Source organism: Castor canadensis, chromosome 13, assembly GCF_047511655.1.
Source record: "Castor canadensis chromosome 13, mCasCan1.hap1v2, whole genome shotgun sequence".
Lineage (NCBI taxonomy): Eukaryota > Metazoa > Chordata > Mammalia > Rodentia > Castoridae > Castor > Castor canadensis.
In genome coordinates this window covers 101,017,272-101,043,490 of record NC_133398.1, presented here as the reverse complement: position 1 = coordinate 101,043,490, position 26,219 = coordinate 101,017,272, and the positions used below count along the sequence as shown (strand labels likewise).

Genomic DNA, 26,219 nt, shown 5'->3' with positions numbered 1-26,219 from the left:
AAGAGGCCACTGGGAATTAGCAGTTAAGAGCAGTGTAAATCAAAGTGGAAAACTGTCCACAAATGCAACCCTTTGTTCTGACATTGTTCTGACATTCCCCTCATCTTCCCTTTTCTCTACTTTTTTCTTAATTCCATCTCTTTTTTTGGATTCAACTCAATTGTTGAGGGTTACTTTATTTTTCTTTTATGAATGTAATGAGTTAAAAGAAAAAAAATCTGCAGTTAGGAAAGCTGTGTCAGGAGTTCATAGATATATCTGAAGGAAAAGAAAAGCAACAAGGAAGTTTGTGTAGAGGAGAACAGCAGAGATGGCTAAAGTCAGGGAGGAGCCAATGTATTTCCCAAAGGCTGGCAGTCTCTGTGGTGTTACTGGCATTGTCACAGCCATTATTGATTTTCCCAATGGCTAAAGTGCATGAACTCAGAGCACAGAAAGTGAAAGCTTAATTCATTAGTGGTCAACCCTACTTGATGTCAAAATAGCCATTTTTTAAAATAAAAATGATATTTATTTAAATTTTTGAAATTAAATAACAAAATAATTGGCAAAACCCCAAACAAAACAAAACAAAAACCCCTGACATGTTATATGATTGATCATCTCCAAGCACAACAGCATTAATTAATGAATATAAAAATAAATTTTATCACTTATTTTCTTCTTCCCCAACTTTGACTACATGGATGTTTTCAGAAGCTTGAGCGCCTAAGAAAATTCCACAGCTATAGCAGCTCCTACTATGTGACTGACTGACATTAACATCCCAGTTCCGTTAGGAAATAATTTCCATCCCTGGAGATTTTGAACAACTAGACCCCAAGGAACTTCAAAAACAAGAGCTTTCATTTGGATGGTGGACGTGAGGAAAATACAGCCACTTCCTATTAAAACATGATCCAATCTAGGTACAGGTACTCTTCAGGTTTGCTAAGTTCTCCACAGGACTATAAGACTAGATGGTCATCTTTTCTGGCACCCAGCTTGCAGTCACTGCCTTCATCCTAACTAGCAGCTTCTCACACTGCACCAAAACTGAGATTAACAAAATTGAAGGCCAAATTTTTGAACTTTACTCGGAAGAGTCAGAGAGATCTCCAGGTAAGAAAGTTAAGGAGGTTTTGCATGAAGCTTGCCTTCATAGGCAACATTGGTGGTGAGGCTACTAAATCTACCTACATCCAACTGTATGGAGTAAGTGGGTGTATTGACTGTACTTACCCATCAACATACAAGGAAGCTACAGCAAATTAACAAGTCACCCTGGACCAAGCCCCTCAAAACAAAGGCAAACTTAGTGAACCTGTGGGAATGAATACCCTCAGTTCACCTAGGTCCTTTCCTGAAGAACCATATTAATCTCCTGATTCAAGAGGTACCTCTGGCCAGGACAGAGAACAGAAGAAAGCCTAACTTCAGGTTAGAGCAATGTCAAATGAGTTTAGAGGCTGTGTTTTAGTTTGCAGCATGAGAAGGCAGCATTATTTAGAGCTGGAAAGTGCACTCACTGGACCACACTCCTGGAGAATCTTTCCTAATGCAGCTTAATGGCAGTTGCCCAGATCAGATGTCCTTGCTGGGGAGCAGAGGAAGAACCCATCCTTGGGGAACGAACGGAGTTGCCCTTAGAATGATCAGATGGCACCAGGTACTGATCCCAATCATGCCTTACCTGGATGAGGGCTGGCAGGGAGTGCTGGGCCCGGAGATAATACTGTCGGAAAGGCTGCAACAGGTGAGCAAATGGAAACTCATCTGGATCCCCAAATAGTTTGGACTCAATTTCATGTTGCTGAAGTAACATTTTCTCTTTCTTTCGTCTGTTTTTTTTTCCAGTTCTCTTTTCCTTTCTTCCTCTTGTTCTTCCAACATAACTCTGAGGGCTCTCTCTTCTACTTCATACAATTGAGAGCGTTTTTTAATTAGTTTTCTCAGTCGCTGAAGATGGTGCTCAAAGGTCTCATCTGCTGAGGCTGGAGGACAGACCCCTTTTCTTGCTGCAGCCTCTTTCCTCAGTTTTCTCAATTTCTCCAAAGCTCGAAGAATGTCCAGCATTCTTTTAGTGTCTGCTTGTTTTTTCTTTACTTCAGATAAGAAGTAAAGCAGCAGCTTTGAGTTCCTGCTCCCGCTTCTTCTCCTCCACCTCCTGCACGCACCTGACCCTCCAGCGGTCAGTCTTGCTCGCGTTCCACTGCCCGCTCGGCCTGGCGTTCTCGGGCCCTCTGGCGAAGCCGCAGGCGGCGGCGCCGGACCCTCTCCAGCCTCCGCCGCGCCTCGCCCACATAGGCGGCCTGGGACAGCGGTTGGAGGCGCTGGGCCAGCTCGGCGCGGAGCGGCGCGTCCTGAGCGTGCAGCAGGGCCCCGGCCGCGCCGTCGACCTCGGCCTCACGCAGTGCCTGACCAAGGCCCCGTAGCCGCCGCACCAGGCGCAGAGCCCCGCGCAACCGCGTGCGCGCTTCGCCTAGGCTGGGCCCAGGAGGCGTGCGCTGGGGCACCGGGCAGCCCGCCCGCTTGGGTCCCGAACACCGCCTCCAGCCACTGCCGGTCGCGCAGGCGCTGCAGGGCAGTGTCCCCAAGTGCATCAGCCGGCGGTGCCGCCTCCGTCCAACGTGGACTCCAGGGCGGCCCCGAGGCTGGAGGCGGTGGCCGCGGACGCTCGCCGGCGTCGGTCCCTGGGAAGGGCCGGCACTGAGGCGGCGGGAGGCTTCCGCGGGGACCCGGGGCTGCAGAGCCAGCGGAGGCTGGAGGAAAGGGGCGGAGGCCCCGGGAAAGGACCGGGCCGCTGGGGAAGAGGCGGCGGGAAAGCCGGGGAGGGCAAAGGCGGTGGCGGGCAGCCAAAGGGAGCAGGAGGCGGCGGCTGTCGGGGCGGCGGACCCGGGATGAAGAAGGCCGGCAAGGCCATTTTCAGGTAGGAGATGCTCTCAAAAGTGACAGGAATTTGTGTTTCTCAGGAAGTCAAAATAGCCATTTAAATCATTGAAAAATATAGCTCAGCTTGGTGGACAGAACTCAACCTAATCAGTTAACCTTTTGTATCCCGTGTTAAAGAATTCTGTGTAAGAACTTGAACTCCACGTGACTGGATGGAAATCAAAGGCCAGTTTCTGAAGGGAGTCATTTGTATGTTTTACAGAACTCCATTAATGCATTTCTGTCTATTTGGAAACCAAAAGAAAGAGGAAATCTGAGTGTTTCACTCTGAATCAGCAGTGCTGGAACTGGGTTGACACAGGCTTTGATCTTCTAGGCTTGAGGAGTCAGACTACCAGAAGGACTGGAGTTTGCAGGCTCCCCTTTTCCCAAGGGAGCTCTTCGTACCAAGGAGACAGGGTTAGAAAATAATAAATTCCGTTGTGCCAGAGAATCAGGCCTAGTCTGTTCAACTGTTTTTTTTTTTTTTTTTGAAATTTTTTTAATTAAAAAATTTTAGAGCTGGCAGAATAGCTCAAGTGGTAGAGTAAGGCCTTGAGTTCAAACCCCAGTATCACAAAAAAACTTATTGGTGTTAATTAGTTGTACAAAAGGGTTTAATTGTGTTATTTCCTTACGTGCATATAATGAACTTTGATCAAATTCACTCTTTCTATTATTTTTTCGTGACCCCCTCTACCTCCCCTGCCATTTTAACAGTTTAATGGGTTTCATTATGCTAATTGCATGTGTATTTGTATGTGTGTGTGTGTGTGTGTGAGTGTGTGCATACTTTGGCCATATTTACCCCCATGATCCTCTCCTTTCTCTTTTCCCCTCCCTCTGGTCCCCTAACAGTTCCCTTCAAAACCATGCCACATTATAATTTGGACTTTTTAAATTCAACTTATCAGCTCATATATTTTCCATCCTTGGAGTTACCCCTGTTGTTTTGTACACCTTGTAAAGTCTCCAAGCTGTGAAGAGAGCACCTGTTCTTTAGGCTTTCCTGAAATCCTGCTCACCTTCAGAACCCAAAACTAGTCCTGACTTCTCCAGGACAGTATTTCAATTGTTCTAGTCTGTACCGTGTCTTTATCATTCAGACCTAGATCACATTTGGGGGCTCATTGTTTAGGAAAGTACTATTTACTTCTGAATTAATTAATTCACTTATTGCTATGAAATTGTTGAGCAACTACTATATGCCATTTGCTGAAAAGTAGATACAAAAGTGAAAGAGAGACACACCTTCCCCTCAAGGAGCTTAGGGTCTACCTGAGGAATCATGCAAAGGTAAAATGAACTATAGAGGATGTGAGTGTTCTTAAGAAGGAGATAAGTTTTTAGGAAATGGGAGGATCCAGAGATAAATCACTGGGAACAGGTAACATAGTGATATTTGGGTGTTTTGCCATGCCTCCCCAGCTATCCAGTCGCTATTCTTTAACTACTTTGCTTGAGTCTTAAAACCGTTCAGCTACAATGCATCGAAGGGAACATGTGCATAGAGAGTGGGTTTTTTTTTTGTTGGTGTCTATGTGTAATGGGGTTTCCAGTTTCTTCTTGTTTCCTGAGCATTTATAATGTGATTTAGTGTTGATCAAACCATTCTAATTTCCACTGTGTGGCAGCCGAAGACTGGCTATCAATCCTGTTTTGTTTCAGGTACTCTTGGGAAAGAAGAGAAGAAAATATGTAAATAAATGCAGTATTTCATGCAATGAGAATACCACCAGACATAAACACCACATTCAGTGGTTTCAATCATATTAATTTACATGTTTTTCAGATGAACAAGCTCTACTTTTCAAGTTCAAATGCCTTGTCAAAGTCACCAGATAGTAGTTGTGACAACTAAATATTCAGATTCTAAATTCACACCCCCCTTTAAACATTTGATATCTTAGCAAGAAGATGTGACAGACTAACACTACATGTTGTGATAGCTAAAACATAGATAAATATCAAGTATTAGTGAAGTTATTTCCTTGTTTATTATAAGTATCAGCTGATTTACTTGTTTTTTTAATTAAATCATTCAACTCCTCACAATAACCATGAAATAAGTCTTACTAGCCCCATTTTTTCTTCATAAGCAGATTTAATGGTGAACAGAATTTCCATGTTAAGGAAATTTCTAGAAGACACAAAGTAATCAGTGCTAGATCAAGTCTGGTTTAACCCCACTCTTTTTAATATTATTATTTTTTTGTTGGCTCTTAGACACACAGACTTGGGCTGACCATAACCTTAGAATGGTAATTCTCACTGCTGGATCATGCAGGGTCTGCTTTTATTTATGTAGTTGGGTGTTTCTAAAAGTGATGAGCTCTCCAACCCCCAAACAAAAGTTAGGCTCCTGACAGCACCTACATCCAATGAGTGGGTTCCATCCCATCTCCCTGATTCCTTCCCACCAGGGTATCACCATCCTGGTCATTATGTCCTGGTGCTCCTTTTGATCCCATTTTTATTGCACTCATGTTAACTTGGTAAAAATTAGACAAAGAAGTTTGCATCTTTTGAAACCTACTTTTTACCTTCTATTGATTGCCAAGATTCATCCATCTTGTAGATTAGTGCAGATCATTCCTTTATCTGCTGTGTTGTGTTCTATTGTGTGATTATATCAATTGATCCACTTTCCAATTGATGGCATTGGTGTGGCCTCTAATATTTTATAGTACTGCTGTGAACATTCTAGTATGTGTCACTTGTGCATGAATAAATCTTTCCCTCATATGTCTTCCCAGGGGTGGAGTCTCTGAGTTGTAGGGTTTTGTAAATGTGAGACCCTGACGATCACACCAATTTTCTTTCCCCCGTGGTTGCAAAACCTGTATCTATGAGCAATCTGCAGGAAATTCTATGGTTTCCCACCTCCAACACTTGCTGTCATATGAATTCTATATGAATTCTATAGTTTTCTCATTAAATTGGTACAAAATGGCAATTTATTATAATCTTGATTTAGGTTTTCCTGACTATGATGATATCAAAAATCTCCACACATTTGTTGGTTCTGTGTATTTCCTCTTCTGTAAAATGTGTTTTTATTCCCATCTCACAGTTGAGAAAACTTCAGCTCAAAGAAGTCAAGTGCCTTGTCTGAGGTTACATACGTACCCGAGGCAAGCCTGGACATCAAATTCAGCCCTGTCCAAACTTAGAACATTTGTGTACCTGCCACCTGGCACTCCCTCCTTAGTGCATGGGGCTTTTTTTTTTTAAATATACAGCCAGAAATCATTCACTCAAATAAGTGCTTCTTTCTAAGGACTTATTTTAGATGACTATCTCTTATTCCAAAATTGAGGTCACTGTTTGATCAACTTGTTGGGTTTTTTCCCTCACAGTTGCTAACATTTAAAACTATCAGCCATGTAAGAAAAATTTTTCTCACTTTTTAATTTTTGGAGTCTAAATAATAGTTCAGATTGCTTATTCACTTTGGGAACCAGGCCTGTTCTGAGAGACTTTTGCATGTGTCTAAAAAATGCAATCCACTCTCAAAAGATGAATATTTACTGAATGCCACTAAAATATTGAAAGGCATTATGCTTCAGGAGCTCATTTGAGTTGTTTCCTGCTGTGTCCCTTGAATTCCTAGGATGTGAGGACACATCTGAGCAGTCAGCTGCTCTGTTTAGCTAGATGTTTTCTATAATATTATATTTATTTTGGAAGGGAAAAGAGTCATTGTGTCCTCATGGAGAGGGTGAAGGAGCTCTGGGGCCCCCTTTTCTAAGGTGCCCAATCCCATTCATGAAGAGCCGGTGATCAGATGTTCCTTCCTTCCTTTTCCTATTTCTCCCTACAAATCCTTACTCAGCTTCAAAAGAAAGAGTCCTTCCCAAATCCCTAGACTCTCTGCACTCTCTACTCCCTTTCCCTGCTCCATGCTTCTTCACAAGCCTTGTCCATTTAAGCAAACAATGTCAACTGCTTATCAATTCTATACCCACTAGAAGAATATAAGCTCCCTGAGGGGAACCTGGCTTTGCCATTGTGACCTTGCCACCGAGGAGATAACAAGAGCAGAGTGGGTATTTAAAAACTATGCAATGAAAGGATGAATGAAATAAGTTGCACTGGGCAGCAAGTGCTTTTTGAAGCAAGGTGGCGGGGCTGTTCTGCACCCTGGTGTCTTCTGTCCTACCTCTGCTCACAGCCTGAGAAAGAAGAGGGAAGGAGTCAGTCAGGGTGCTTTTAATCAAGACATGTTTAACCCTGTTTCCCCCAGCTCCCCAAATTAGGCACTGTATGTGGGAGTCAGAGGCTAAATGAACTCAACAGCAGTATGCAGTTATTTCATTGAGTCAGAGTAGCAGAGAGCCAGGTACTGAAAATAAAATTTGATTGCATTTTAGCTCAACAGAATCACATCAGATGAAAGCTTTCTAGACATGAAAATTGATCCTGGAGTGGAATACATCAATGCCTCACCAGTTGCATATTTGGAACTGAAACTCATCCACTACCAAGTGCAGATTGTTCAGGGACAAGGACAGTGTGCACACCTTGAATTTCAGTAAACATGGAGTCTAGATCGGTATTTTCTCCTTATTGGATAAGTCAATCGAAAAAATTTCATCTTGGGACTTACGAAATCCTCCTGCAAAAGAGGAGGGGACACATCTTCCTGCAGATGCAGATGGAGAGGAATGTTCGACACAACCCACTGTGGGAGCAGAAGGACATTTTAGGGGGCCATCTGCATAACAGTTTGCCAGAAGACATGCTTTCAAGGACAAAAGGGTAGAAATTTGTAAGGAGAGGCCATACTACTAAGAAAACGTAAGAGGATGGGACAAAAGTTGAGCAAATTAAGGGACCACTGAAAAGCAACGAAAAAGGTAGCAGTTGAATTGCAAGCCACACCGAAGGTAGTAAGCTGCAGGGTGGCCCAGTACCATCCCTCCTGCAAGGCTGAGGAAAAGCAGAGGGACTTTTAACCCAGATAACATGGGTGCTGATAATAGCAACTGAGGAGAATGAGGATGGCGAAACCCAGACTTCCATAAACCCAATCAGGAACAGAACAATGAAATGGAAAGATTAACATCTCATTAGAATGACATTCTGGGTTTGTTCTGAAGAGGACATTATTTATCACTTCCTAGGAAAAAGCGGTGAAGCACCTTCCTCCCTCCCTCTCCTGACTGCACTTATTCTCAGATCAGCGTTATGAAGGGAGGCTGTAGTGAGGTCCATAGCCGAAGATTTGAGGTGGTATCTCAGAACAGAAATGCAGAACAGAGGAGGGGTATGAGGCCCTCCATGTTCTCTAAAGTCTGTCTAGAAAGGTCCAGTGGTTTCTTGTCACCTTTAAAATGCTATAACTGGCCAGTAGCTGTGAATTTTAAGAGACCTTATTATCAGCACTCAGTAGAGAAACAGAACCAATGTGTGTGTGTGGTGTGTGTGTTTAGTATAGGGGATTGACTGGAGCAATGATGGAGGCTTCCAGTCCTGTGAGCTGCACGGCGAGTCAGCCAATAGGAGAGCTGGGGGAGGGGACTCAGTTCTGCCCTGAAGCTGCAGGCTGGAAACCAAGGAAGAACCAATGCTAGGTTTGAGTCTGCAGACAGGGAAAGACTGATGTCCCAGTTTGAAGGCAACCAGGCCAGAGAAACTTCCTCTTACTCTGCCTTTTTGTTCTATTCAGGCCTTCCACTGATTGGATGAGGCCCAATCATACTGGGAGGGTCATCTGCTTTACTTAGTCTACTGGTCTCCATGTTCACCTCATTCAAAGACCCGTCACGTCTTCACAGACAATTTAGAATACTGTTTGGGCACCTAATGGTCCACTTAGGTTGACACATAAAGTTAACCATCACAGAGTCCTTGCTTGTCTCTGATCACTTGTACTGATCTTTTATCTTTACCTTCTGTGATTAGGAGTAGGAACCACAGTGAACTTGGAATATCCCAGAGACACAAGGCCCCAGTCTTCTCCATGTCTCACAGGACTACTTCTGGCTACCAGGCAGGGACCTCAGAGACAGAAGTCCACACTGTTCACAAGGCAACACATCTTTTAGAGAACCAAGCCACAAATCTGACCTCACACACAGGTGCATGCTGATTGACAGAATTTGCCTTTGGGAAATGGATACTGAGCTGCTTGCTGATACAACAACTTTCCATGTCAAACAAAAATTACTTGTGTGGACTCTGTAAACCATACTCTGGAAACCCTGGAGAGATTTAAATTTAAAAAAATACTGATACCTGACTACTACACAGAAATTCTGAATTAATTGGTCTAGCTACAGCATAGTCATTGGGATTTTAAATAAAATAGTATTTAAGCTTTTGCAGGTTAACACAGGCATAGGAGATGAACTAATTCCTGTTATAATGTATAGATACAAAATGCAGAAGAGTGCCAATACCCTAAGATGTCCATGGTGTTGGTCATTTGAGCCATTGTAGGTTCTTCCTTCAGTAAGTATGAGGGCTGCTGCCTTCTCAACTAGAAACAAGGAACATTGGGTAGAGACTCAAGGACATTCCAACAGGAGATTCCACATTGATTTCCACTCAATGTGGAAAGACAATAAATCATTTTTAAAGGAGAACAGGTGACGAAAATGATCAAAAATCTGGTCCAGATAGAAAATATCCTAAAATGGGATTGTTCTGTGAGCTTAAAAATAGGGAACAAGGCTTTCTTGGCAAAGAGCAGCATCCGATGACATGACAGAGCCTCTAATGGCCATACTTGAGGACTTGCACATAGGGGAGGAAATAAGACACCATTCATTCAGTCTAAATGAGTTCAAGGGTGATTTCTGCCAGATGTCCCTGTGCACAAACAGAATTTCAAGCAAACGAGGAAGTTTCTCTCTTTTTGTGGCTATTTTTTGCAAGATCATTGCCGAACTAAGACTCTTACAACAGTGGGATTCTAATTAAGGTACCCTCAACCACAGAGCCAATTTACCTTGGGTAACTTGAGAAAGTTCTGAGGATAAAACGTATAGCATTGCTGTGAGTTGGGTGGTTAGGGAAGACCTTGCTGGAGAAATGGCAGCTTCATCTCCTTTATGAGATGATTTTGAAGGTGGGACTGTCTTCCTGCTCATATGCCCCCTCTCTTCTACCTCCTTAGTAGACACGCGCCTCTTGCTGTCAAACCCCTTAGGCTGCACCAGGAAAGAGCTGAGACACAGACACAGGTAGAGGTAGCCCCTGAGCTCAGCCATCCACAGAGCATGAGCAGAGCACCTGGGAAAGGACTCAATAGCCTAGATTCTCTAATGGAAGTAAAAGCCTCTCTGGAAAAGGCCAGGAGGCTAGGAGTACAAAAATTAAGCTTCATAATTTAACTGCCTTATTCAATCTGCAGAATACATCAAGGGATTCAGTGATACTATAGTTTTGGATTCACCTAAAAATAGCCAGACTACAGACCTGAAGCTGCAGATGCTTCCTGTGGCAGGGATGCTAGTCTTTTGATGGGGATAAGTTGTGTACACTATTCCATTGAAAAATTGTACTTTTCCCCAAGAGGTTTCACTCTGGAAAGGTCTTGACTTCATGTCCTGAGATGTTCCATTTGGGCTGAAAGGGCTATTCTGGCATTATTGTTGCTCTTTGAGAAATAAAAATCTCTTTTTTTTCTGAGTGTGACAAATAATAGTTGATATATTTGTGGGCTGCAATGTGATGGTTCATGCGGGTATACACTGTTATAGGCAACATTCTTGAAAGGACAAAATTAGAGGGGAAGAACAGACTACTGGTGGTCAGAGATTAGCATTGGAGGAAAGAGGCTGTAAAAGAACAAATGAGGGATTCTGCTCATGGAACTGTTTTTAAGTATTTTTAAGATGAAAATTAGTCATGTGCAATGTATCATTCTTATGTAAATGGGATCATATCAAGTCTGCTTTCCTGCCATGTGTTTTCCCATTTAATATGCATTAGGTATCCTTTGATGATACAGGAGTATTTCATTGTTAAAATTTGTGCTGGGTGTGGTTGTGATGCCTTTAATCTCAGCTACTCACAAAAACAGTATGGAAGCTCCTCAAGAAACTAAACATAGATCTGCCATATGATCCAGCAATTCCACTCCTAGGGATATACCCAAAGGAATGCAACTCAGGTTACTCCAAAGGCACCCGCACACCCATGTTTACTGCAGCGCTATTCACAATAGCCAAGTTATGGAAACAGCCAAGATGCCCCACTACTGACAAATGGATTAAGAAAATGTGGTATTTATATAAAATGGAATTTTACTCAGCCACAAAGAAGAATGAAATTTTGTCATCCGCAAGTAAATGGATGGAATTGGAGAACATCATCTTAAAAGAAGTTAGCCAGGCTCAGAAGACCAAAGGCCACATGTTTTCTCTCATGTGTAAAATGTAGACCTACTGTGAATATAAGCAGTATTATGAAAAATAGGTCTCATCAAGGGGAGGTCACATACAAGAGGGGGAGGTAAAAGACAGAAGTTAAGAGGGTGAATATGGTTGAGGTACTTCCTATACAAGAATGAATGTAAAATTTTTAAACCTGTTGAGGTCATCATAAGAAGGAGCCTAAGGTAGAAAGGAGAAAAATAGAGGAGATGAATGAATTTGGGTTATAACATACATACATGGAAATGTCACTAGGAAACTCCTTGTGTAGTTATCTTCTTTCTTTCTATTTTTTTTTTACAGTACTGGGGTTTGAATTTAGGACCTACACCTTAAGTCACTCCACTAGCTCTTTTTGATGATGATTTTTTTCCAGATAGGGTCTTGCAAACTATTTCCCTGGGCTGGCTTCAAACCTTGATCCTCCTGATCTCTGCTTCCTGAGTAGCTAGGATCACAGGCGTGAGCCACCAGCACCCAGCCCTATATAGCTATCTTAAACAACCCAAAGTGTCATTTTCTTTCTTTCTTTCCTTCCTTCCTTCCTTCCTTTAAAACAAAATCAGAGAACCGGAGGGCAAATAAGGTCCTGTCTGGGGGTTGATACCAGTAGACAGGGGAAAGAGGAGGGGAAATGGTGTGGAGGAGTACAAATACTGTGTACACATGTATGTAAATGGAAAAATGACACCTGTTGAAACTATTCCAGGCATGGGGCAGAGGATAAAAGAGAATGATGGAGGGGGTAAATTCAACTATGACATATTTGGGATATTGTAAGTATAATATATATTATATTTGTAAATACCACAATGTACACCCAGCACAACAACAACAAAAAATTGTGTTGGGCATAATGGCTCATGCCTTTAATCCCAGATACTCAGGAGGCAGAGATCAGGAGGACTGCAATTTGAGACCAGCTGGGCAAAAAGTATTGAGACCCCATCTCAATTAATAAGCTGTAGGGCTTGGTGGCTTGTGCTTGTGATTCCAGCTACACATAGGGCCATAGTTAGTATTGTAGTCTGAGCTGGCTCTGGGCAAAAATGTGAGACCTTGCCTGAAAAACAGCTATAGTCCAAGAGGCCTGGGATTGTAGCTCAGATGGTAGAGGCTGTCTAGCAACATGAAGCTCTGAGTTCAAACCCCAGTTATTCCAGAATAATATTGTATAGTATTTCATAGGATGGATGTATCGTACTTTACTTCACCAATTCTCTATCAATAGATTAGAAGGTTGTTCATATTACATCACTCTTGATGGGTGCAGTTTTGTGCAGCAGTGTGAGCTTGGGTGTAGAATAAACCTGTAGAAGAGAAATTTTGGGGTCTGGGACAAGTACATCCTAAATTTTGACACCAGTTTGTCAAATTATTGTCCAAAGAACTTGTACTAATTGACATCCTGCCAATATTATATATATCTATTTCTCTGCACTTACATATTAATTTTAGAAGGATAATGGCTTGTCTATAGAAGTAGCAAACTGTTTTAGTAATAGGAGCATTAGAAGGGCCATGTTCTGCTACAACCAGCCCCATCTAGTCATAGGGTTTCTGTCCTATTGGATGATCAAAGTCATAGAGCCTACCTGCACCTTCAAGAATGACCCAGAGTGGAGCTCTACTTACTGCTCAGCAAACTCAAGAAGGCTCCATCCCCCTCTTCTTGGGTTGAGAGGCTCAGGACAACAATGGCCACCTAGGTAGTACCAGGCCACATCCACCTGTTCTTGTTTTGTTCTCTTTGCTCCCTTCCCTGGGGCTCTGAGCCCTGGCTCCATGGTCTCTATGCATTCCCTCTCAGTGGCAATAATTTGTCCTAGTCTTTCTGGATTACTGAACTCGTGTTCTAGGCTGTCTGTTCTGCACAGACACCTCACTTTGGTGTCTCTGAAGCCTTTGTGGGGAAATCCAATCCAGCCTGCAATTGAGCGGGGTGGTCAGGAGCACAAACTGTGGCATTCAACATGGCTGAGTTTGGGTCTCAGCTGTTCCCTTTAGCAGATGTTTGACCTGGTACAAGTTATTTAACCTTTGTAAGCTTGAGTCTCCTCAGTTGTATAGTAGAAATATCAGTACAATGTCATAGGACAGCATGTGACAAAGCACATTACATGCTCACACTTGTCTATTCTCACCATTCTGAGCCTATAAAATGGGATTAATTAGCATTTCACACGTTGACTTATTTCTGGGAACATTAAGCTCTTCACCAATGTCAGCTCTCCCTCTCTGAGCTATTTCTGGGCTCTCCCAGGGCACTGATTTAGAAACATCCAGAACCAGGGTCTCTACATCCTACCTCCAGTATCCTCATCCTGTCTTCACGGTGTTGCTTCATGGGGTCAGTTCTTTGCTGGGAGCCCAATTCTGTTGGAAACCGTCAAGGACCCTCCACACTGACTTTTGAAAGGAGAAATAGCCTTCCTGTTTTCCTACAGCACAACTGTGGCAAGTTTGAACCTTCGTGCACCTTTTTTTTTTCTAGTACTGGGGCTTGAATTCAGGGTCTTGCACTTGTTAGGTAAGTGTTCTACCACTTGAGCCATAACCCCAGTCTGTTTTGCTTTCAGTTTGTTTCTCAGATAGAGTCTTGTGATAACTTTGCCTGTGCCGGCCTTGACTGAGTTATTCTTGTCTTGGCCTCCCAAGTAGCTGGGACTATGGGTGTGTGCCACCATGCCCAGCTCGTTCTTAAGCTAGGGTCTTGATAACTTTTTGCCTAGACTGGTGTGGAACAGAAATCTTCCTCTCTCTACCTCTCAAGTAGCTGGGTTTACATGTAAACGTGATTTGCAGGAAGGTTGGGGACTGATGAAGTACTGAGGATATTTTATGGTGGTAACAGAAATGGTCACCCTTGGAGGGAAAGTGGTTCAAGTGTGCCTTGCCTGATCCATAGTAGGTCCATGTTACAGGGTCTCTGCAGCTCTGGGTCCAGGCTGCCACCTCCTTTGCCTCTGAGCCTCCTGAACTGCCCTGGGATTAATGGCTGTCTGGAATGACTGATCACTGGGAACCCAGTCCCTCAGAAGGACAACGTGACCTTCACACCACCCTTTCCCCATGGTCTCCCTTTATGGCTTGGATAAGACAGTGACAATGGATTCCTAACTGTAACTTATTTCTTTCCAAATCTTTAGTTGTCAGGATACCAACAGTCCTGTTTGGTGTGCTTTGCGCCAGTTTCCATCCATAACTTTCCATAAGTTTCCTCCTGAAAAGACCAAGTCCACATTTTTCTCCTGCTCAGGAAAATGAAGGTCAGACCCCCCAGGCTGGTGGGTGAGGGCTTGGACACAAGGACACACTCCCATGTCTCCCAGCAGCAAGTACACACATTCCAAAAGTCAAAAGAAAAAGTTAAGAAAAACCTTTCTGAGCTTGCAGATGGCTCTGAGTAGAATACATAAAGCATCAAAGCTAGAAGCACCTCCAGGAGTTATTCTCCAACATTCAGTTCAACCACAGAAACATCTGCACGAGCTCACAGTGTGTCAGCTTCCAGGTCAAAGAGTAATTATAACAATAGCCCCAGAGAACTAGGCTTAGTGGACTCAAGCAATGAATTCACTGAAGTTTTAGTTGGTTTGAGGTAGTTTTCTTCTAAAGTTGACAGCAGGCCAGGGCGTGGGTAAGCATGTGGTATGTGCACTTATGTATGAGCCAGATTCCTCCCTGTAACAGGACTGGGTAGTTGGGGTTGGGAGAGCACTGACTGTTTAGCTCTCCCTCATTATGGAAGAAGGACGAGATTAATGAGAGCTGGGCTAGTCAGGGAGATCTCTTGAGAGAGCACAGTCTGCATTCAAGACTCTAAAGACAAGAAGATTCTTTTAGGTAAGGCAGGAGGGGTATGGAGGGCATGTCATTGGGTTATTGTAGGGCGGGTGAGTAGATATGCAGAAGTGACAAGGAACCTAGACTCTGTGGGATGGTGGAACACCTCACCTGACTGGAGAAGATGATTTACCATGAAATTCAGTGGTGACTAGTCAGAGCAGCAGGGAGAGGGTGAGCAGAGATCTGGGCATAAGGTGAGAGGCAATGGGAAGACAGGTACATTTGGTATCCAGAGAAATTCTACACTGCAAACGATGCTTCAGAAAGATTGACCGGACATTAATCAGCAGAATGGGTTGGACAATAAAGAAACAGACATTAAGGTCGTGTTGATGGGCGGTGGAGGAGTTCATGTGGGATATCCCTTAGGGTAATACTGATGCTCTCTTCCACCTCTCACCACCATGGGCTGCAGGAGTGCTAGTAAAGTTGAGGCTCAGTCCCTTTCTCTATTCCTCCCTGTGGGTTCTGCTTGGGTCCTCTTCCTCTGTGCCGTATGTTCTGCACATGGGGAGGTTCACAGTTGTCAATGTTTTTGTGACTATGTGAGCAAAGCTGTCTAACTCAGGACTACCTATGAGCCAACCTATTTCACTGACTCCTGGGTCCACCTTTAATTTGATCCAGCACTCAGATGGGCAAAAGGAAGTAATACCTTCTGAATCCCCAAATGTCACCTGGAGACCAATGCATTTAGCCAGAAATGGTATGAGGATGATTTGGATCCAAGTATTTGGTGTAGATTTTGGAATCAGGATTCAGAAGATCTGGAATCTAGTCAGGTTTCACCAGTAAATGGCTTTGCAGCTTTCAATTATCTGAATTTCAAGTTCCTTGTTTTTAAAATGCAACTAATTCTGGTGGCCCTCATCTTTCCGAATTGTTGGGAGGGCCAGGTAGTTCAAGGAGCTCTGAATACTCACATGACACAATGCTGAGTCTCTCTCACTCCTAGGACACAAGAATTGGTCAAGGTAGGGTCCCTACAATGGCACTCTAAATTACTGAAGCCCCAAAAGCTATCACCTGGGAGGCTGCAAAGAGTCTTAGCACCTTACAGTGAGGAACAGAATGGTCTAGAGCTAAATTGCTTTACAGTAAGACCAATATCACACTCTTGCTATCTGTCTACCATGACCCTTTGTCATTTTTGCCTATCCAATAACTGAATGTCTCCATTCTGCAAGTCTTGGTGGCAGATAGGACCCCATCAGTGGACGGTGAAGATATAGAAACTGATTCCTTTTCTCTCCATGCCTGGTCTTTACAAGTGGATGCAAAAATCTAAGTTTACTCATCCTGGAATTGTGAATTTGCAGTGAGCTGACACAGGGTGATGGCAGTGACCTTGCCAGTCTGGCACAGGGATGGATTTCCATTGGCAACCACTGTGGGTGGCAGCAGAGGAATCAGAGCCAGGAATGGTGTACTTATCTAATGGATGTGGGTGTGCCCTCAGCTGTGTTCCTGTCTGAATCTACTTGGAGACCCTACTTATTTCCTTAGCCTGGTTCTCAAACCTTCCTGCCAGTTCTCTGAGTTGTTCACAGACTTTTAACTTTTTCAAGTTAGAGGTGGTTTCTGTTGCTTGAAGTAAAAAATCTCATCTGCCACACTTCACTTTGTCTAGCCCATGCTGAGCTCAATTAAGATGTGTTGACTGTACTTGGACATGCATCAAATGTCCCAGCCTTCTCTTGGGATCTTGAGGGAATTATAACAAGTTGTGTGAATCATGGCACAGCAATCACAGGAAAAGCAAGAGCTTCAAGCAAGGAATTCACTAAAGTTTTAATTTGCTTGAGGTAGTTTTCTTCCAAAGGTGGTGGCGTAACTAGGCAGGCATAAGCATATGCTATGTGTGAGCCTTTGCACCAGAGTCCTCCCTGTAAGAGGACTGGATAGTTGGGGTTGAGAGGGTGCTGATGGTTTAGCTACAGAAAGTTTCCTTACATGTTTGGCTATGCAGATTTGAGTTGGAGGGCTGGGGGCTCTAGTGCTTATGACTGCCCCATGTCAGGTCTAGGATTTGATTTTTACTCTTCCACAAACTGAGAAGTTGGTTTCCGATGACTTCACAGAATCTGTAAAAAGACACAAGACTCCTGGGTCAGAGACAAAGGACTTTATTTCTCATGGCACATTCTTATGCTAAAAATGATTTATTGCTTATCTCAAATTAAAATTAAGCTGAGAGTCCTGTACTTAATTTGTTAAATCTGGCAAACCCAGGCAGAGCACTCTGCCGGAACACCAATGTATTTGTGCTAGTTAGTGGTCAGGGCCTTGCATCCTTGACATATCCAGAAAGGCTACAGAATCATGAGAGACCTGTGGGGACAGGGACACTAGTGATGGCAGGTGGCTGAGAGACTGTGGGTATCAGTTGGTTGTAGCCACAGAGGGCTTTACAGCAGCCTGGGTGGCTTGTGGGCTCCTGGTTACTGCTCACAGCCAGCGGCAGTTGTCCCAGCAGCAGTGACAGTGCCTTGAGCAACTCAGCATCCAATGTGTACCAAGGGGTTTCAGGCCAGGGATGAAAGCAGGTTCTTGATATTTAGGTGACAATTCTCCTCTTTCTTTTGTTTTCCCATGTCCTTCTTCTTTTTTCCCTTCCACCCATTATAATACAGCTAAACTAATTTCCTGCACTCTATTCTCCTTTGGTTTTTTAGAGTGATGTCTGCTTTCCAGGTGAGACACTGACAGATATAGGTACAATGACATAGTCCTGATTTATAAGCCTATGAATTGTGGTCTGTGGCACAGCAGGAAATGGATGAGTAAGAAATGCTTACTTAGGATGAATTAAATTGTTGCTGGAGATTCACAGGTACAGTCACAGATGAAATTATCCTAAAATAAATGGGGATCAAAAACATTGAGGGATGTCACAGAAAACCTTTTTTGATCTAAGTATAAAAAGTGTAGTGCTAGATAAGACATTTTGTAGAGATCAGACGAGAATACAGTGGAAGATGGATTATTGTGCTGATGTTTATTTTATTTTCAGTGTACTTCCATTCACCACATTAATCACAGTATCTAAGTATTAGTCTTTTCTATAAATCTCAAATGAGAAATGAAATACAATATCTTACTCATAGAAGATGACTATTTTAGCAGTCTGAGCATAGAGGTGAAAAATGGATATGCTACAGTCATTCATTCAACATTTATTATGAGTTATGTGAAAAGCATAGGGCTTTAGGTCTGTGTCACTAGAGCTGAAGCGACCTTTCAGATCTAGCATAAACATGTGATTCTCAAGGGCACTCAGAACATTCCTTTCAGGACTGAAGAGATTGGTCTTCAGTCTCTGTCAAGCATATATTGTCAGAGCCTCTTGCATCTGGGATAGAGGATGAGTAGACTTGAGGTTGACTGCTGTTTACATTGTTACTTGGTTTGCAAATAGACATTGCTCCATGTTGCTCTTATCCTAGGAGAAAGACCACCCACGCCCATCACAAATACAGAATTCTGGGAAAACATCTCATTTCAATGACAGTTGGAGTAAACCTGCTGCAAGACTTAGTGGTTCCAAATTGCTCAGTAGTAGATTTGGGATCAACTGCTACTCCTGTGAACTTCTCTGGGATAGTTAATTTTATGTATCTGCTTGATTGGGCTATAGGGTACCTAGATATGTGGTCAAATATTACTCTGAGTGTGCCTGTTGAGGATGCTTCTGGGTGAGATTAACATTTGGATCAGTGGACTGTGTAAAGCAGAGTGCCCTCCCCTAATGTGGGTCACCTTGTCCAATCAATTCAAGATGTGACCAGAACAAAAAGAGTGAGTAAAAGGAAACTCCTCCTGCCAGATTGATGAGCTGGGACATGTGTCTTTTCCAGCCCTCAGGCTCTTTTCAGGGATTGTGCCTGCCGATGGAGCTCACATCACCAGCTTTCCTGGTTTTCAGGATTTCAGACTTGAACTGTAACTACACATTATCTCTCTCCCGGGTCTCCAGCTTACTGACTGCTGACCTTGGGACTTCTTAGCTCATTTCTTACAACCATCCTCCTTCAATAGTCCCATATTTTTTTTTCTGTGAAGACTCCTGACAAATACACTCTCTCAGTCAAAGTACCAAAGATTTCTTGGAAAGGTAGGATACAAGGAATGTAAGAAAAGACCATCCTACCTCAAAGAACTTAAAATATGAGGAAACAAAGTAGAAATATACAAAAGTTAAATAACTATATAGTTTAAATTAATGCTCAAATATCAGCAAAAGTGTGTCAAAAGGCAAAGCAAGTGTTCCTTAAATGGAAGGTACAGACAAGTACTTACATTTTATGCAAATATCATCAGAGAAGACTTTTTGGAGAAGTTAAAATTTAAAAGATGTCACAAAAAAGACAAGAAAGTCAGAAGATATTCTTAGGGTTGGTGTGGGAGAGGAAATTGGAGCATCACAGTGGGAGGAGCAGAAAATTCTGGCATAATATTGACTCAATACAGAGGAAAAGAAGAAATAAGATTGGAAAAAAAAGGCAGTGGAGGGCATCAAAAACCAGGCTAAAAGATCTGTAGCTGATTTTATAGATTGTATATTATATTAAAGGTTTTCTTTTCAAATGATACTTCAGTTTAATTTGGTAGATATAGTGGGTCAAAATGTCTTCCTCCCAAAAGATATGTCTACTCCGAACCTTAGAGTATGACCTTGTATGAAATATGGGTCTTTGAAGATGTTATTAGATTAAGGATTTTGAGAGGTGATCACTCTGGATGAGGTTGGGTCCTAAATTCAATGAAAAGTGTCCTTAGGTGCAGGAAAGAAGGCACAGAGAGACACAGAGGGAAGGCCATGTGAAGACAGAATCAGAGATTGGACTGATGCAGTTAAAAGCCAAGGAATGCAGAGGATTGCATGCTGGAGAGTGGCATGGAATGGATCTCCCTCAGAGCCTCTAGAAGGAACCAACCCTGCTCACACCTTAATTTTTCACTTCTGGTCTTCAGAACTGTGAAGCCACCATGTTTATGGCAATTGTCATAGAATCCTTAGAAAATTAATATATTAGGGGGGATGTAGGTTGATTATTTAAGGCAATGAGCCTAGAGATGGGGTCACTGGCCAGTGGTAAACTCAAGTTATTTCTATGTGCTCTACTTTGTCAAGGGCCATACAGCTTCCCTGTGTTGACTTAGAAACTCCATCTTCATGGTATTAACACTGCTATGGTTTGAATATCACATCAGAACTCACTTTGACATTTAATCCCCACTGTGAGATATGAGAGGTAAGGTCAGGTGGGACCTTTCAAAGGTGATTAGGTGAAGAAGACAGAGTGCTCACAAGTGGATTAATCCCTTCATGGCTCAATGGATTCATGGGTTATCTAGACAGTAGGTCTGATATAAAAGCCAGTTTGACTCTGTCTCTTGTGTGCTCCCCCCCATTATATGCCCTGGGCCAACACCAAGAAAGCCATCACCAGTTGTGGCCCCTGAACCTTGGCATCCCCCATCCTCTAGAACCATGAGCTGAGTAAACTTTTATTCTTTATACATTACCCGGTCTGTGGTATTTAGTTATAACAATAGAAAACAGACTAGATAAATACTTGATTGAAAAAAAATGCAACAGTCACATTTTTAGGCATCATGAGGTCTAAATCCCTCTAGAAAACTTAAAAATAAAAAATATAATTCAATACTTGCAATTGTGTTTAATTAATTTCAGCAAGACTATGTCTTAAGGATCTGATCAACACATCCACAGTTTTGCTCCTTCCTTCTTTTTAATACAGCTCATTCCATAGTCATTCTGGAAGAATCTGCTGAGGGTTCCTGATGAGTTAGTGAGGATTGTCTATGGAGTGAGACAGAGAATCTGATCCTATAAATGAGCTAGGCCAATGATGATATGGATGACATCTACCTGCTCCTGTTGGAGGACTAGGAACTGTTGTAAACTTTCACAGACACCATTTTACTTCATTGCCCAATGACCTTGTGTGGGGCATTGCTGTCCTGTAATGCAGAGAGACACCTAGGCTTTGAGAGATTAAGTCAGCTGGTGAAAAGAGCTCCAGAATTTGAATCTAAGTTTGTCTGACTCCAAATCCTTAGCTAAATCTTAATTAATACCTGATTCTCTCTTGTCTTGTGGGTAATCACATAGCCACAGAATTGCAAAGCTCAATGTTGCAAGAGCTGCTAGGAAGCAGGTAGTCTGGATGAGGTTGGATTACATATAAAAGCCTCCCAGTGTGGTTTTATCTGGGCCTAGGCTCCAGGGTTTACCAATGAAGACTTTTTTTCTATAGCGCTTCAGCTTTGCAAAGGTGAAGATGGTACTGGCACAGGGAAGATTTAATTGCTTTCATTTTTCTTTTAAGAGCAAAGAGCTTTCTAAGAAAAATAGCAGCATTTCAAAAGTCAAGGCTGATGGCTGGTGGGAAGAGAGGGAGATTGATTTATGGTGACTAGAGTAGAAAATATGGTACTGGAATGACAACAAGAGATATGAGATTCTATTCAGTGCTTGATTGTCTGAACTCTGGCTGGGGAGGGCTCAAGAGAATGGTTGAATCTTTTATGAGGGCCAAGATTAGCATTTGTTAAGAAAAATAGAAAAATGTAGAGCCAGCGTGTACAGGAAATTAGGAGGTCTTTGGTTAGTATTAAGACTGAGATCCACTTCAAGTATTCACCAAACTGGCAGATGTTTTTGAACTTGTGCTGTGAGCCCAGTACTGCATCAGATGAGAAAATACAGCAAGATTTCCAATAGACATGGTCTGCTTTGGACCACACAGACCTCACATTGTGGACAGGGAGGCAGGTCCTCCAAATACAGCTGACCTTTGATATCCTTGGGTTCTGCACTGTACATTCAATCAACTGTGAATCAAAAATATTTGGGTAAAAATTTGTGTCTCTACTCAACATATGCGTACATTTTTTTCTATGTCTTGAACAATATAACTATATAATGTTACATTGTATCAAGGATTATAAGTAAATTAAAGATGATTTAAAGTATGACAGCATGTGTGTAGGTTATATAGATTCCATTTTATGTAAGGAATTTGAGCATCCATTGGAGTTTGGTATCTGTAGGGTGGAAGTCCTGGAATTAATACCCTGCAAATATGGAGGTAGACTATAATTATAAATTAGTCATTTAATTATATGGAGGTGTAACTGTAATTATAAATTAGTTACTTAATTATATAGGGGTGGGACTGTAATTATAAGTTAGTTAGTTAATTATGTGGAGGTGTGACTGTAACTATAAATTAGTTATTTAATAATAATCTAATAAGTACTACAAAGAAATAGAGAATGCTGTAAGATCTGACCGAACCTTGGGGTCTGGGAAGGGGCTAGCTATGCTAGCTGAGATTTGAGGATGAGTAAAAAGGGCTGGGCAGGTGTGTAGAGGGGAGGAGCTTCCCTACAGAGGCAGGAGGAGCAGTTAGGAGCAGAAGGGCAGAGGTCATGGAGAGCAGAGGAACAGGGATGGGAGGCTGTTCAGCCAGGGGCTTGTTAAGGGTCTGGATTTTACCCTGAGATCATTGAGATGTCACGGGAGGATTTTAAGCAGAGAGGGGCATGACTGATTTGGCAGGAGCCCAGGATGGAATTAGAGTCAAATCTTTGTTAGTAATGATTATCTGTCACTTGCTTGGACTTGTTCCTTTTGCATAAATGGCTGAGAGATCCAAAGAGAATGTGAAGTTTTTGAGTACTGACCCCCGCTCCTTCAATAGAATCATAGTCAACACCTGCAATGCTGGGTACACCTGCTTGGGGACCTCAATGTGTGCCACAGAGTTTCTCTAGTGTCTGCCAGTAAGTGACCAGATGCTCTTGTTCTTGACACGTTCCCACTGGAGAGCCGGGACTTGTGACAGGAGATGTTTTCAGAGGAAGATCGGCCATTATTGGAGATGAATGATCAATTATGGGGCCAGAGCAGAGTCCAGTGCAGCTCATGGCAAAGTAGACACTTTCCCCAGTGAAGCAAGAGGTGGTTCCCAATTGAACAGATAATCCAATTCAAGCCAGAGTGGACTCAGCTCAAATAACCAGTCCTCTAGCTTTGTTTTTCAAGTTGGAGATGGCTCAGTCTTTATCACTCTTGTCTCTTTATTCCTTTTTTACCCTGTTCCTTAACTCAGCTGGAAGATGGCACACCAAAAGAAATGTATTTAGGTAGAATTACTGAGTAACGAAATTTAAAAAAAAGTAAATGCTTGTGTTTCCAACAAGCAAGTGATGTCCATCTAAGAGTTAGGTCCAGGAGAGCAGCATGGCTTTCCAGGGAGGTGAGATAGACAAAAGATGTTGGGATAGCAGCAGCAGGTAGCTGAGAGGAGCTCAAGACTTGTCATCTACTTAGAGACGTAACTGGAATGACAGTTGACACTCATTGAGTGCTCCATATGTGTCAGGCCACTTGTGTGTCAAAGTCTTTCAACAGTCCTACAAAGTGGATGCTGTTTTACCATCTTCATTTTTGACATGGAGAAACTGAGGCAATGAATGGATCATTTACTGCTAGGAAGTATCAGAGCTGGGACTTGAACTGAGTCAGTCTGATACCAAAAGCCATGTGGTCAGACTATGTCTCTCTATAATGAAGAAAAGACTGGGCTTGTAGCAATCTATTTTGGGGAGTGCAGAGATTGTGTCATTGGACTGAGTGCATGTTGAAGGTAACTTTGGGGTCCCAGGGACACAGGAATCAAGAGGTAGATGTTGAATGAAAATGGAATTTTACCAGGGTGCCTGTGGCTGATGCCTAGCTGCTTGGGGGGGCTGAGATCAGCAGGATCAAGGTTTGAAGTCAGCTGGGGCAAAAATTTCGTGAGACCCCATCTCAACTAATAGCTGGGCATGGTGATATATGTCTGTCATTTCAAGCAGCCTGAGAAGCTGAGACTGGGAGGAATGCAGTTCTGGACCAGTCCAGGCAAAAAAAGTCTGTGAGATCCCATCTTAGTGGAAGATAAGTTTGGCGTGGTGGCATGCCCCTGTCATCCCAGCAGGGAGTGAACCGTTCAGGCCTGCCTTTGCCAAAAGTGAGCTTTTATCTTCAAAATAACCAGAAATAAATACCCAGAGCAAAGAGGGCTGGAAGCATGGCTCAAGTGATAGAGTGCCTGTCTAGCAAGTATGAAGCCCTCAGTTCAAAATCCAGTACCTTCCCATCTGCCCCGCACCAAAAATAGAATTTTAAAGTTTTTCCATATTTGGAAGAGACAGAATAAGGCATCCTCAGAAATGGCCTGTGAACTAGAATAGCCCCAATTTGTATTCCTAAAAAATTTAAGCAACTATTTCAAATACCCCTTTATGAGGAGGAGATAGATTTTTCTAGTTGATAGAGCTCCCCTCCACCACCTCTCTCCCAAACCAACTCTTCATTGCACGACTTCTCCGGATGACTTCTAGTTCTCAGAAGCAGCATGTTTAGATCTGCTTATGGCCTGGACAAAGAATAGCTGTGAATTCTTTTTACCCATCTTGCCTCCATCTTCCATCTATTTCTGAAAGAAACACTGAGGGCCAGCTATGACCTAGGTCTGCTGCTATAATGTGTTAGCCTGGAATTGCCATAGTGTGGGGTCTTCTGCCAAATAAGGAAGAGTATGCTTGTTTTGAAAGTTCTTCGTGGGTCACTTTTGGTTCTGAAATTGTTTGTCTTCCAAATTCTGAGACCAGAAGGGAATGCAGAAGTTTGGAAAAGTGTGACTCATGGTGACTAGTGCTGGTCAAGTTCACTTTTGGAGGTACAATCTTGGCTGCAGTGGGGAGCAACCTCCAGTCAGGCCCCTGGGTGGTCTCTACAGGATTGAGCAGCAGCAGGTCAAAGACTGAAGGACTGGAAGCTCTTGAACCCATCTGTATGACCTGTTAGAGGGATGCTGGGAGTTTCATTTCTAGGGCCTTGGTTCCTTTGTGAGAAAAGGGGTTTGAATTGATGGAGGACTGAGTTTAAAATGTGAAATTTTAGATGGCAATGAGCTATTTTATATCTGGAGCACACTGAATTTGTTTATCTGTTGAGTTTAGATGGATGAGACAACTGAGCATAATTGGAAATGGAAAATAAATGAAGTGGCTTCTGGACTTGTTATTTATTGTGACATTGGGATAAATTTAATTCAAAGATCTCTGGGGATCATGGAAAAAACATGTATAAAAGTTCTCAGACTGAATGCCTCCCTGTTTATTCCATGTAGATTTATTGTAGCAGTGGCAAGGACTGAAGGTCAGTCACCTGAGTTTGTTGGAATAATGAGATACAAATGAAACTTAGGAGTTTAACCTCACATCACATACTAAACTAAATCCAGATTGAAGGAAAAAGTTAAACATAACTCATAAAAACTTCAAAGAATAAGAAAAAATACAGGTTGAAGATGGAGGTGAGAGGGAGCATGCAAGATCACTGGGATGAACACGCTCCTAGCTGCATTGAGCAAGGTAACACTTTGCTTCTGTAAATGTGGCCTAGTTAGTGCCACATTTTGTGCATTTTTCAGAGATTTTGCTGTTTACAATGGACCCCACAGGTAGTGCTGAAGTGCTGTCTATAGTTTCCAAGTGCGGGAAGGCTGTGGTGGTGCTTATGAGGATGTACTCATGGTAGATAAGCTTCAAGTGGATGATATTGAATGGTAATGCAGCTGCTGTCAAGTTCAATGAGAATGAACCAGCAGTACATATTAAATAATCTGCCTTGAAAGAGAAATGCAGAAAACAAAGTTACAGCTGTGGTTTGACTTTGTCCCTAAAATTGCAACCCCTAGGGCAGCAGTGTTGAGAGGCGAGACCTTTAAGAGGTAGTCAGGTCAGAAAGTCTCTGCCCTCCCAAATGGATAAAGACCATTATTACAGGAGTAGATTCACTATGTTGAGAGCAACATCTTCACAAAGGATGAGTTCTTCTCACTTCTTTCTCTTTCTCTCACCCTCTCACCTTCTGCATGATTCAGGAAGAAGGTCCTTCTTGCTAAATGCTGGCACCTTGACAATGGACTTCACAGTATCCAGAACCATGAAACAATTTGTTTTCTTTATAAATGAACCAGTCTGTGTTATTCT

The 26,219-nt window shown here is 42.6% G+C and overlaps 1 pseudogene; it reads right to left on the bottom strand.

Annotated features, from left to right (window-relative positions):
• Nucleotides 1-318: 318 nt before the first annotated feature.
• LOC109675973 (programmed cell death protein 7 pseudogene) lies at nucleotides 319-2,902 on the bottom strand (annotated as a pseudogene).
• Between the last annotated feature and the right edge of the window lie 23,317 nt (nucleotides 2,903-26,219).